This window comes from Arachis hypogaea, chromosome 16 (genome assembly GCF_003086295.3).
Source record: "Arachis hypogaea cultivar Tifrunner chromosome 16, arahy.Tifrunner.gnm2.J5K5, whole genome shotgun sequence".
Lineage (NCBI taxonomy): Eukaryota > Viridiplantae > Streptophyta > Magnoliopsida > Fabales > Fabaceae > Arachis > Arachis hypogaea.
In genome coordinates this window covers 23,026,031-23,041,758 of record NC_092051.1, presented here as the reverse complement: position 1 = coordinate 23,041,758, position 15,728 = coordinate 23,026,031, and positions in this window count along the sequence as shown.

The window sequence follows — 15,728 nt, the reverse complement described above, 5'->3', positions numbered from 1 at the left end:
TATTAAAAATATTTTAACATTTTTTGTGTATTAAATAAAACGTTTAAAAGAATTGTAGAATATTAAAAAAGATATGAAATGTAAAATTCTATTAGATATTAATTGGACCACTATTATTATGAGCATCTGAATAATAGCAATTATATTATTGGAACGACAATAATATATTTTAAATGATTATATTTTACAGTGTATAATTTTTCTTTAGAGATAAATAATTCGTGAATATAAAAATTATATTAAACTGGTAGCATAATAATTATATTAAAAATAGTAAATTTATCAATTTAAATTTATGTAGTGAAGAAATTAATACTTCTGATATATCTATTTTTGATAAGAAAAAGTATAAAAAAATATCGAAATACTAATTATTTTTGTTATACAGTGAAAAAATTTAAGTTACAATTATATTATTAAACACATATATCTAATATATTTTTTTTATAATGATGCGGCGTGAGAACATTTTATTTATTCTTATAATAATATTATATAGGTTAATAATGGAAGGTTTATTGAATCAAAATTTATGAAAAAATAAATAATATACAGGAGTTCTATCCATATTTATTACTAATTAGTCTATTACTTGAATTAGTTTTGCTTTTATTATGAGTATCTAAATATTTAAAAAATTTAAATTATTAACATAAAAATAATGTATGTTGACAATTTAATAAATATATTAAGTAGATAAATTACAGATAAATAGTACTAAGAGTACATTAACATAGAGATATTGTAGAAATAATTCAAATTAAATGACAAATTAAATTGTAGAAAAAAAGTTAAAAAAAATATACCTGAATTATCTACTAAAATTTAATAACAAATATATTATTAAACATTGAACATATATATTTTTTTATAATAAAATATAGTTATAAAAATTATTTGGCAGTATAATATTATATTAAAAAATTATTAAACTATTTAATAATTGAGATTATAATTATGTAAAGTACATTAAGACAATATAATAATATCTATAATAATATTATTTAGGCCAATAATAAAAGATTTATGGAATCAAAATTTAAGAAAAAATAAATTATTATTAATTAAATAAATATAAATATATAGAATTCCTTCCCATATTTAGACTGTTTGGGAACGACAATAATGTATTTTAAATGATTATATTTTACAGTGTATAACTTTTCTTTAGAGATAAGTAATTCGTGAATATAAAAATTATATTAAACTGGTAGCATAATAATAATAATTATATTGAAATAGTAAATTTATCAATTTAAATTTATCTAGTGAAAAAATTGCCACTTCTGATATATCTATTTTTTAGAAGGAAAAGTATAGAAAAATATCGAAATTATCAACTAATTTTTTTTGTTATACAGTGAAAAATTTAAGCTACAATTATATTATTAAACATATATCTAATATAATTTTTTTTATAATGATACGGTGCGAGAACATTTTATTTATTCTTATAATAATATTATTTATTATTTAGGACAATAATGGAAGATCTATTGAATCAAAATTTATGAAAAAATAAATTACTATTAATTAAATAAATATACAGGAGTCATACCCATATTTATTACCATTCGATCTATTACTTGAATCTGTTTCGCTTTTATTATGAGTATCTAAATATTTAAAAAATTTATTCTTAACATAAAAATAATGTAGGCTGAGAATTTAAGAGTACATTCGGTGTAGAGTACAGTAACATAAAGATATTGTAGAAATAATTCAAATTAAATGGCGAACTAAATTGTAGAAAAAAGGTTTAAAAAAAATATTAGAATTATCTATTAAGTTTTTTTTACTACAGAGTCAAAATATTTAATAACAAATATATTATTAAACAGTGAATATATATATATTTTTCTTATAATAATACAGTTAACTAAATTTTATATTTGTATGATATTATATTAAAAAATTATTAGATAAGTATTTAATAATTGAGATTATAATGATGTAACGTACATTTAAGATAATATACTATTATTATTTAGCCCAATAATAAAAAATTTATTGAATCAAAATTTAAGAAAAAATAAATTATTATTAATTAGATAAATATAAATATAGGATTCCTACCCATATTTGGATCGTTTGGTATATTACTTGAACCAGCTCCGGTGTTACTGTGAGTATCTGTATATGGAAAAAATTCATTATTAAGATGAAAATAATGTAATTTGATAATTTAAGGGTACACTCAAAAAATAAATTATACATAATTGGTATATATCGTAAAAAATAATTCATATTAAATGATAAACTAACAATATAAATTTATTAATGAGAAGTATAACTTAGAGTACCTGATATAGAGTATTGTTGAGGAGGTATATTTGTGATATCTTGTATGGTGTTGCCATGTTAGTTGGTCCACTTGATGTATCGATTTGTTTTCCTCGTCTAATACTCTCTCGGTAACTGGCACGCCTTCTGGCAAGGTGTTGTTGCCTCTGTTCTTCACTCATATTTTGTCTTCGTTGTCTGGCATAGTCTTGCCAAATTCGTCAACCACTTCCACGTGAATCTTTCATTGGTATGTTGTCAACTATAATTAATCAAAGAAACATATAAAAACAGTTCTACACTTTTATTTAATGACGAAAAATAAATTACAGTAAATTTTACATTATATTTAGGCAAAGTGAGAAGAAGGCAAGAGAAGATAAAGGAAAAATGAAGAAAATTTTTTTTATTATGGAGAGATATGGAGTAACCAGTGAAGTGAGAGAGATTAAGAGGAAAAATTTGGAATAATACAATTGACGCAGTAACTAGTGTGAGAGAAATTAACTGATGCAGTAGTGGGAATTAAGTAGTAGAATTCTGTAACTGATGCAGTAGTGGGAATTAACGTGCAGAAGTTATATTGAGGTGAACATGGATGGAAATGAAGTAGTAGAATGTTGTAACTGTAAGTAAGTTATTAAAAAGGATAAAAATGGAAAGTAAAATTGGACACCAAAAATGGGTTTTCCCATTATATATTGTTATAGATATGTACAATGGACTATTTGTACAATGTGTACAATGGGCTATTGAGTTACAAAATGAACATCTCTTACACTATCTAGAATAACCATCCGAGTATACTAGCGATAATAAACATCTTCCTAAAAGCTTAAACTGATTTTGGGGTTCACCAAAGATCGAACTCTTGACTTTTTGGATCTAGCGCTCTAATACCATGTCATGAAATCACTCATCCCAAAAGTATCAACTGATGGAAAAAGGTAACACTAATGATTATATCTCTAATACTCCCTAAACCTCCATTGTACACATTGTATAAATATTCCATTGGTTCCTCATACTTTTCCAATATATATTTTAGAGTAAATTTTTTTTATATCAAAGGTATAAAAATTTTATTAATAATACAATGATCCAATAGGATTACAAACACAGTAAAAATAAATATGTTCCATTAGAAAAAAAAGATATGTTAAGACATGTTACATTGAATTAGGAATTGTATTTCTCTTAGTGCTCTGTGAAACTTTTCCACTGACAGTTTCTATGCAAGAATTAAGGAATTTTTTTTCTTTGTTCTAAAATTAGTTCATTTCTCGTCTTTCAATTCTATCAAGTAAGATACATTGTTATTACATTCTTTTTCAAGTTATTTCTTCCTCTTGTCAAATCTCTCTGAAAATCTTTCCACCATTTTCAGACTTCAAACTCGTTGTTTGAGTGAGGGAGTCCAACAAGACACCAAACTTCCTTGGAATTAGCTAGGAGTGACAAACAGACCGAAATCCATTGGATCGGCCCACATAACTCATCAAAAAATGTGGATTGGATTAGAAATTTGAGACCACCATAATAAAAAAATTCACTTAACTCGCACTACCTAATCTACGGATTTTGGCGGGTGGACTTACCCTCCGAACTTGCCATTCCACAAGATGATGAAATAATAATTGAATTTAAAATATTATTTTTGTGCTTTTATTTGGAATGTTTGTTCCAATTATCTGTTTTATTTTAAGTTATAGTTTGAACTATTTTTTATTGATTAGAGATCTGACAATGTTTAATTTAATTATATATTTTGGATAATTGGACAACGTCAATTTTGTTATTTTACTTCAAAAAATTTGGTTAATGATTATGGTTATTAGATATTTAGAATTATAAAAACTTTAGTATTTGTGAATTTAGAAATTATAATTTTTGTCTTTAGAAATTATAAGTTTATTAAAATTTTTGTGAAATTATATATTTATTTTAATATTTAATGGTTTAATGGCTTAATAATTAAAAAAAATAAATAAAAATTGACGAACTTGACCCCTCAACCCGCCATTAGGCAGGAAGGGGTAAAAATTTAGGACTGCCTCAATAGACAAAGTGGGGCGAGCTAGCCTGCAAAATGATAGGCTTTTGACGGGACGAGACGGACTAACTCATTTGCCACCCCTAGAGTTAGCATAGGTCCAGAAGCAGTGAACCATCATTTCAGTTGCCGAATTACACTTGGGCATAAAGGGCTGACCGATGAAATTATTAAGTGTAGCTTGGCTTTTACTGGCAGTCCTTTGTAAAGAACTTTTAATAGAAAATTTTTTATTTTTGGTTAAATTTTTATGTTCCAAATACATGATCATAGAGCTTTGTTTTGGCATTGTTTAAGGAGAAACTTTAATGGGGTGATTGAATTGAAAAAAATTTTGTATTCCTAAGACACAGAATAGCAGCTGTTATTCTCATTTATCCAGGTAATAGCATCTTCTTTCCCATATTTTATATTGTTGTTCTAATTATAGTTTGAGCAATATCTGAATTGAATAATTCTAAAATTTTTCTTTGATTTCATTGTCTATTTGGTAACATGAGTTCTGAAATCCATACAATGTTTGAATTAGAAGTAATAGTAGTGAATTCTCTAATCTAGGAGTCTTCTCGAATTCTCAATGACAAGCTTCTACCAATATTTCATAGTATGCCTTTTTCTAGAATTTTTTTGCCTTTCATAATACTTTTTGAGCCGTATGATGGGTTATTTCTTATTTCTTCTATTAGAAAATCAATAAACCTGTAGTACTTACTTTTATAAACCTTTGTGATAAGGGAGTTTGGTTGGGTCAAAAGCCTCTATCCTTTTTTTCTAGCATTGCAAGGTTAAAAGCTTTCAAGTCTTTAAAGTTTAAATCTTCCTGTGCCTTTGGTCTACAAGTAACTTTTTAACTAATCCATTGCATTCTTCTTTCCTCATCCTTCTGAACACATCAGAAATTTAAGATAGATCTTTGAATTTTCTGTAATGAGGTGTCCAGGAGTTTAAAGAAACTCAAGGTATATTAAGGGACTGTTGTCGTGGATCAGTACTTATCTTCTGCTTGGTGAAAGTAGTATTCTCTTCCAGTGTTAAAGTTTTTTTTACCTTGTCTTTAATATAATTAAAGGTCTCTTAGATTTCTTGACAACTACTGGTAAACCTGATATTTATTCTAATTTCCTACATGCGGTACTTCAAGGATATCATCTAAGTGGTTTTGAGCTTGAATAAGAGTGTTCTTACTGAAAAATGTTAACAATTTGTCTAAATTGACTGCTTAGCCACTAATTTCCTCATAGATCTGTAGGATCCGAATTAAGTTCTGACAATCTTTCTCTGCCACTCTATTGAAAAGGATCAAGTCATCAGCAAAAAATATGTGGTTGATTCTAGGACATCTGTGATTAAGTCTCAAACTAAAAATTTTCTTACTCTGTTCTCCTCTGTGAAGCAGATGGAAAAGTCTCTCTGCACAAAAATAAAAAAAGATAAGGTAAAAGAGGATCGTCTTATTACAGTCTTCTACATGCTTTAAAGTAGCCACGAGGTTGATCATCCACAGTAATAGAATAAGAAACTATCATCATATACTCCTTGATCAAATCCAACCATATATTATAAAAATCCAATTTCTTAGCATAGCCCAAACAAAAGATCATTCAACTTTGTCATAAGTCTTATTCATGTCCAATTTCAGAGCTAATTCACAGTCATCATATCTCTTGTTCTTAAGAAAATGCATAAATTCATGATTTATAAGAATATTACCATTGATCAATCTTTCTTTAACAAAAGCCCTTTGATTTCACTAATCAACCTATTCATAATCAACCTATTCATAACAAACTGCAATTTGTGGTCAATATCTTAGAAATTTTTTTTATAAAAGATGCTACAAAAGCTTATTGGTTTAATTTACTTCATAGTTATGGCATTAGTAATTTTAGGAATGAGGCATATATGAGTGTGATTGAAAATATTTAAAATTTTACCTCTCTAAAAGAAACTTCTGACCATTTGAATCACATCTAACTTGATTGTCTCCCAGAAAAATTGAAAGAACTTTGTAATGAACCTATCATCTCTAGGAGTTGAGAAAAGATTGATAGAAAACACTATTGTTTTTATCTCTTTCTCCAACATTGGCCGAGTCAGTATCCTATTAGTCACAGTATCAATCTTCTCGTGTATTCCTTGAATTTCTTCTTCTGGATCTTTATGATTGCTTGAAGTGAAAATGTTCTCAAAATGTTGTTGGGCAATGCTTGTAATTCTTTTTGGGTCTTCAGCTTTGTTTCCCTCGTCATCTTCCAATATATCTTATTCTTCGTATTCCTTATTTTGAATTTAGAATGAAAAAATTTGGTATTTTTGTCTCCCTAATTTAGCCATTACACCCTTGAGTTCTCCTTCCAATACCTTACTTCATTCTCCCATTCCTCCTCCAATTCTGCTTCTAATACCCAAAGATCAATAGCATTAGCTTGCGGGTCTTTCTCTTTCTCTGCATTTAATTTGTCTTTGATGTGTATGATTCATTTATGGGAGTTATTTGGTGAATTTCTCTGCCATTCCACCAACCTGTGTCTATGTTTCTTTAGTTTTTTTGCTAGCTTTAACATAAGTGAGCCTATTACCTCTTCACTCCAAGTTTATTTAACTAGAAAAACCATTTCATTTCTATCACGTCAGCTCTCATAAATTCTAAAATTTCTTTTAAAATTTTTTCTTGCATTTCAAAGCACAGAAGGGGTTATGATCTGACCCAGGGTATTTCAAATGAGAGACATATGTATTCGGCCATGCATCACACCACTCAGCTGTGCCTAGTACTCTGTCAAGATGCTCCTTAATCAAATTTCCTCCAAACTGCTTATTACTCCAGATGAACTTCTCTCCTTCAAACCCCAAATCAATAAAACCACCTATACTAATAAAATCATTGAAATTTCTCATGGTGATTTCTGATTTATTCCTCCATCCTTTCTTTTCATGATCTACCCGAATGACAATAAAATCTCCCAAACCTGAATGATATTAAAATCTCCCAAAGTTATCACTCTCGGACTTGCCTCTGTCATCCTCTGCAAAATCCTAGAAAGCTGATCATTTTTTCTAGGTTTCTTTGTAGATAGATAGATTCCAATAACCTCTCATAGAGTTTTTTTGCTGGTCTTCCACCCAAAAGTGAATGTAAAAACTTGCATGCTCCATTATCTGGATACTAAGTTCATTCTTCCACATGACCACTAATCCTCCTACAAGTTCAACCGGATCTACCATAAAAGTTAACTAAAGCTAACCTTTCTTATCATACCCTCCACTATTGAGGCATTATTTTTTGTATCACAAAAAAACAATCCTTAAGAGAAATGAGATTTCACTATCCTTTTGATGTTATGAACTGTTAGGGATTTTTCAAAACCTCGACAATTCCACATCAATATCTTCATCCCTCTAAGGATGCTAATTGAAGGGTGACACCCTCTCCCTCTTTAGATGAGGATAGTCTCCTTGGCATTGCTTTTTCTTGCTAGTTTCCACCTCCAGTTCTGTTATTTTTCTCTTGACTCCTATTACCTGACTATGTTCAACCTCCTACCTTGCTATCTTTTCGATATTCACCTTCTTCCCCACCTTTTTGTCCATCCTTACTTCCTTCTCAACCATAGAGGATATGTTTATAGATTTTTTTTGTAAGAAACTGATTCTTGAGATACCTCCTTATTCTTCTTTTGTTCCCCTTCTATCTCATCACTTTCAACAACTTCCTTACCACCTTTACCACTCTTTGTTCCTGCTAACCGCTTTGAACTTCCTTCTCCTTATCTCTTATCTATTTACTATTTTCATCAACAGATAAACGTTCAAAGACTCAAATTAGATTGAATGGAGTTTGCTTCTTAGTCAATTGCTTACAATTTTCATCTTTTGAGTGTTGATTAGAATTTTGATGCTTCTTATGCTCTTCAATTTTGTACCCAAACTGTTCTGTCTTCAACCAAGAATCCTACTTCTCTTGAGTGTTAATTTCTTTATCCGAGTCCCCCAAATATTGCCTGCATAACTTGATCTCGTGTCCTACAAATCCACGATAATGGAAAAAATTACCAATTCATTAGTACTTATGTTGCACCTCAATTATTTTTTGGTTACTCCCTACAATTTTGAGGATTCGGCACAGTGATTTTGTGACAACTAGCAGCACTTTATTTTCAGCAATCTCTCATCCTTTCTCTTCTACATTGAACAAATCAACCTCTATCACCTTACCTATTGCCTCACCCACTTTCCTCCCAAGACTTCGAGTTTTGTATTGCTCTGGCAATCCCCAAAGATGCACTCATACTAGTACATGAGCAAATTCTACACCAATAATTGCAATTCTATTGCTCCACCTTTTCAAATTTAGTATATAATTTCTAAACAGTCACAATTCCCTTTTCTCAATTCATATTAGGTTAATTTCGTTACCAAAAAAGAATTGAAAAAGGTTGCCTTTGTGATCTAAGACCTTGAACCCGTCCATCTGTCTCCAAATTGCATATAATGCCGTTTGAAGAGTCCTAGAGCTAAATTGTCTATTAGCAAATAGTCTGCCAACTAAACTTTTCGAATACTTCTCTATTCATTCACGTATATTTTTATCTGCAAATTGCACAATTCATTCATTTTCTGTCTCTTTAGCCAGGTTTCCACAATCAGTGTTTGAAGTAGAAGATGTCATTGGAGTCTAGTTGGACTCGGTTTGGATCACACCAAATTAGAATTCTCTACAAAAATCCTAGTAGAGCGCACCACTAAATCCTAGCCGTAGGGCACATTTACATGTTGGTGCTTGTTTAGATTAAAATTAGTAATAAAATATTATATTTTTATACTTTAATTAATATTTTTATATTATATAGTATTATTTTAGTTTTAAAATAATTTATTTTAGTATAAATATAATATAATATTTGTTAAATTTATTTTTAAAAATAAAAGTTTATTAATTTATTATATAAAATTTATAAATTTGTATATACTAATTTTATATCGAGTTGATCCAATTTATTTCGAATCAACTTAGAGTCATATCAAAATAGGTCTGATAAGATATTTGGACTAGCCCAGATCTAATTAAAATTGGCCCATCTTAACCCATTTGTAACCCTAGTTAAAATGACAAATGGTTATGTTAGACATATAAAATAAAAGAAAATGTCTCATAAATTATAAGCATCATAAGAAAATTCATAAATGAATTCATGCTTGTTTTTTTTGTCAGGGTGCAGCTCACACGCGCCAAATAAATTCATGCTTAAATTCTTATTGTTTGTGTAAACTTAGATACTAAGCAGTGACCAACCGTTCGTCTTTATACTTTGGGCCGGGCTAAATTAAATTTCAGCAACCCATTTGTTAAAGCTGGCCTGTTTAAAAAACATAATAGTCAAGAACACGTATATCCCGCAGCCGAGGCCTGGGTCAGATGGCAACCTTGTTTGTCTCCTATAGAGTTGCACCGGGTTCAAATTCTCTTGGAGGAATATTGAACCATTTGTGTGTACTTTCATGTAGTGTGTGTTGTAACACCCTACCATACAGAGTCTTATGCTTAAGTCATAATTCAGAGATGGCAAGGTATTACGACCTCTAAAACAAAAATTTAGTACGTATAGTAGTATGAATGATTGATTATAACTAGGAGCCTTTGTAGAAAAGGGGTAAACAAAAACCATAACTCGAAAGCGCAACACTCCGATCGATAACGTAACGAACAGGGATAAGCTAACGCGAGATCATATATATAGAGTGTCAAAAACGGGAATATCAAGACTCAAAATCCGGCTGCGAAGATAACCGGTCCGAGCATAGCAATATATACATATAATAAAATAAGGAAAACCCCATGGAAAACCCAAAGGGACACAAATACAGAAACCTATTCTCCAAAACCTCCTATAAGATGAGTCATCACAGTTTGTATTATTTAATGGAGATAAAAGTATCTAAACAAGATATATAAACCAAAACAGAGTCCCGAGAACAAAGGATCTTCGCTAAATCCAGAAGTCTCCAGCATGCCTCAACGAGAAGCCTCGCGTCCTGCATCTGAAAACCACAAAATTCGCATGGGTGAGAACCAGAGGTCCCCAGCACGGTAACAGCTTCCACATATATAATACATAATAATAGAGGAAAGCCGAAGGCAATCCTAGAACTTCCTCCAGGTAATATCAAAGCTTAAAAACAAGCTAAACCATAAGTGGAAACTGACTAAAGATTCTTCAGTCTAACTAATACTTCCCTTTCCAATTCCTTCAGACCTCCCAACCACCAGCAGGAGTATAATATAGCAAACACAGTTATATCAGACAAGAGATTTACAAATAGGAACAGATAAGGCATTTAGGCAATTAGCAAGTAATATGCAGTCAATAGGCAATCTCAAACAATTCATGTAGTATGCTTATGATGCATGCCTGTCCCTAGTGGCTGATGATATCATCTGTCGGTTATAGATCCAACCCGACAAGTCCTGGTAGCTAACCATTGGACTGTCCCTCTGTCGTGCATCCCCAACTCGAGTTATACTCATCATAAACTTGATCATAATCATGATCCATATCCATCACCCTCACTGGTGAATATTTATCCATCACCATCACTGGTGAATATTTATGGGGGCGAGCTCATCCGGGCCTTTCACAGTGCCCGGCCACACTTACGACATTGGGTTAATAGAGCTTCGAGTCTCAACCTGGAGCACATGGTGGCTAGCCATTGCTACTACCCAGGGAAACCCTCATCTCCAATGGTGGAAGTGCCAACATTCACAATTCATTCAACAGCATATATGCATTTATACTTAGCCATAAACATGGCTCCGCCGCCACACGGTATAATCCAGCCGTCCGGCTCACGGTTAAATCCATAATCAGCCAATTCATTAACAATTACGGCCATTCGGCCCATGGCATAACAAGCACTTCCACCGCCATCCTCCACATCTCACATAATCATCTTTGATCCTCATGGATCATTCATTTTTCCCTTGCTTCACTCGCAAGTTACCACATTCACTAGCCCTTTTCCTCATGCTAGGCATATCATAATGATTTAAGACATAAGTGGTGAGATTGGAGGCTTAGAAGTATGAAGTTTGGCTTTTAAAACTCAAAAATCAACTTTGGGATGAAAACAGGGCCACGCGTACGCGCACTCCACGCGCACGCGTGGATGATGCTTTCTCGAAGAACGGCGCATACGCGCCAAGTGCGCCTACGCGCGAGGGGTCATTCTGCTAAAAATTTTCTAAGTTAAAAGCTGCAGAATTCACAGATTCAACCCCCAATCTTCCGACGGTCATAACTCTCTCATTTTAAATCATTTTTCACCCGTTCTTCGAACGGCATGGACATCCCAGATCCAATTTCATTTCTAAACAGAATTGGCACAAATCAAAGATCCGTAGTCCAAGTTATGTCCCATCAAAGTATGCCCAAAAACCATACTTTCATTCAAAACCACAAAGTGCCATTTTCAAAACAAGCCACTTTCAACTCTTTTCAAAATCAATTAAAACATGCCAATTTCATCCCTTTTCTTTGAAATCAATCAAAGTGTACCAAATTCAACAACAAGCCATCCTCAACTCACGCATTGACATTTTACCAAAATTCTCAAAACTACCTCCAACCATTTTAACACTTCTCAATCAAAAGGCCAAAGGATAAACACAATATTATGTCATACATCCTTCTCATCCCAATTTCTAACAATATCAATTTCCAATCAACCATCATTATACATAATCATCATACTCACCAACAATATGGCACCACCCATCAATTCAACCTCAATCATTCATCAAGCATATATCACAACATGCATTTTCTCACATATCACACAATCAAGGCATCAATATTCATAATCACACATATGATCACATCATATATCTCAACCATTCCACAACATCATCAATTCAATGCCTATCTTAGGGCCTCTAGCCTAAGTATTTCCTACCACATTACATATTAGATACGGGAAACCGAAACCATACCTTAGCCAATTTCCCAAGCTCAACCAGAGCACTTCCAAACCACTTGTCCACAAGCTCTCAAGGTATCAACACCTCCAAGAACAGATTTTATCACACAAAACCCTCTTCCAAGCTTTCCAAAATCACCAATCAAGCTCCAATATTCACATATACACAACCTAAGCCACAATCATCATACCCATACACAACATCTCAATGCCCAAACCTCATAGAACAACAAATTACACTAGGGTTGAGAATCTTACCACACCCAAGGTCCAAAGAGACAAGATTAACCTTCTCCTTCAAGAGAGTTGGGTCCTATAACATCAAAGAACCCAAAATCTCAACATTTTTACTCATGAAACTCGAAATCAAGGGCTGGAATTTCGAACAGTAAAACGTGGCTTACCTCAAGATTAATTGTATGGGTTTTGTAGAGCTCTCCGCGGTGAACGCGTGGCCGCAAACGGAGCGGCAATCGGAGCTCTAGATCAAAAGTTATGGTGGTTTGAAGATCAAGTGAGAGATAGAACTTGAGAGAGTGTTCTTCCCTCCATGGCCTCCATTTCAGCGTGTTTAGTGTCTCAAATGAGGAGAGAGAGTGCTGAAAACTAGGGTTTTGGTTTAGTTTAGTTGGGCCAAGGGCCCACTTTGGGTCCGGTTGGCCCGGTTTGGCCCGTTCGGTCCAATCTTGGTCCGATTTCTATAAAATTAGTATCGAAATTCTCGTCTCAATTTCCTCTATCATATTAAGCCATAAAAATAACATTTTTGGCTTTCTAGAATAAATTCTCATTTATGGGTTAATTAGCCGTTAATTAACCGGATCTTACATTCTACCCACCTAATTGGGAATTTTGCCCACAAAATTCAAATTCAAATTCAATTACCTGAGAATAAGTGCGGATAATCCGTTCGCATCTCCGACTCAAGTTCCCAAGTGTGTTCCTCAACACCGCCTCGACTCCAAGCCACTTTGACTAATGAAACCTCTTTTCCACGCAACCGTTTGATACTAGTATCATCAATTCTGACTGGAGCCACTGGAAGCGTCAAATCTTCTCTTAACTGAACCGATTTGGGTTCTAACACATGGCTAGCATCAGGAGTGTACTTTCGAAGCTGCGACACGTGAAATACGTCGTGCAGGTTTGAAAGATGGGGTGGTAGAGCCACCCGATACGCCACCGGCCCAATCCTCTCCAAGATCTGAAATGGACCAATGTATCGAGGATTCAACTTCTTTGCTTTAATCGCTCTACCTATTCCTGTGGTCGGAGTAACCTTAAGGAAAACATGATCTCCTTCCTCAAATTCCAAGGGCTTCCGCCTCTAATCGGCGTAACTCTTTTGGCGACTCTGCGCCGTAAGCATCCTATCTCGGATTTTCTTCACTTGTTCAGTGGTCTCAGCTATCATCTCCGGCCCCAACAAGCCTTTCTCTCCAGCTTCATACCAACATAGCGGAGATTGACATTTCCTCCCATACAATGCCTCATACGGAGCCATTCCGATGCTCGCATGGTAACTATTATTGTATGCAAACTCCACTAACGGCATATACCGATCCCAACTCGCCGGTTGGTCCAAAACACAAGCTCTCAACATATCCTCTAGTGTTTGGATCGTCCTCTCAGATTGACCATCTGTTTGAGGATGGTAAGCTGTACTCAAGCTTAATCGGGTTCCAAAAGCTTTCTGAAATGCACCCCAGAACCTCGAAGTGAAACGAGGATCTCTATCAGAGATTATAGTAGCAGGTACACCATGAAGTCTCACAATCTCCTTTATGTATAACCGTGCTAGCTCCTTAAGGGTGTAAGTCATCCGAATGGGCAAAAAGTGAGATGACTTCGTCAGTCGGTCCACAATCACCCAGATAGCATCAAAATCAGTCCTAGTCCTTGGCAATCCCGACACAAAGTCCATTGCAATACTTTCCCACTTCCATTGCGGAATCTCTAAAGGTTGCAACATCCCGGAAGGTCTTTGATGTTCAATCTTTACCTTTTGACAAGTTAAGCACTTTGAAACATATTCCGCCACATCATTCTTCATACCCGGCCACCAAAACATCGCCTTTAAATCATGGTACATCTTAGTACTTCCCGGGTGAATGGAGAATCCGCTTTTGTGTGCCTCCTTTAAGATATCTTGCCTCAAAGTGCCAACATCCGGCACAATGATTCTACCCTTGAATCTCCATAACCCATCTTTTTCTTCCGACACTCTCCACTGTTTTCCTTGCTCGATAGCCGGTAACACCTTCCATAACGCTTCATCATTTTCATGAGCCTTTAGGAGTTCGGACTTAAAGTCACTCGAGATTTCTAATCGGCTCAAACACAAGGTTCCAGATACTTCTCGAGCACCAATTTTTAGACTCTCGAATCCCTTGAGCAACTTCTCCTCTTGAAGCATCATCCAAGACGCATATAACGACTTTCGACTTAACGCATCCGCCACTATATTCGCCTTTCCAGGATGGTAATTTAACTCAAAGTCATAGTCTTTCAACAATTCCATCCACCTCCTTTGCCTCATATTAAGCTCTTTCTGATCAAAGAGGTATTTCAAGCTCTTGTGATCGGAGAAGACTTGGAACTTAACCCCATAGAGATAATGCCTCCACACCTTCAAGGCAAACACAACCGCAGCGAGTTCCAAATCGTGCGTAGGATAACTAACTTCGTGAGGTCTCAACTGTCGTGAGGCATACGCCACCACATTATGATGCTGCATTAGTACGCACCCTAGGCCCTTTAACGATGCATCACAGTACACCTCAAAAGGCTCGTTCGGCTCAGGTAACACTAACACAGGTGCAGTGGTCAACTTTTTCTTCAATGTATGAAAGCTCTCCTCGCACTCAGGAGTCCAAACAAACGGAGTGTCTTTGCGAGTTAACTTTGTCAACGGCAAAGCTAATTGCGAAAAGCCTTTGATGAACCTTCGGTAATAGCCAGCTAAACCCAGAAAACTCCTTATCTCAGTTACTGTGGTTGGTTGCTTCCAATCCATCACAGCTTCTACCTTGGTTGGATCTACGGCTATTCCCTTCTTACTCACCACGTGACCCAAAAACTTCACCTCACTCTTCCAGAACTCACACTTAGACAGTTTTGCATAGAGTTTCTTCTCCTTTAAAATCTGCAACACGGTCCGCAAGTGTTCCGCATGCTCTTCTTCAGTCTTGGAGTAAATTAGTATATCGTCAATAAAGACAACCACGAATTTATCCAGAAACGGACGGAACACTCTATTCATGTAATCCATGAATACTGCAGGAGCGTTCGTCAACCCAAAGGACATTACAGTGTACTCGTAATGACCATAACGAGTCCTGAAAGCGGTCTTAGGGATATCCTCACCCCTCACCCTTATCTGGTGATAACCGGATCGCAAATCGATCTTAGAGAA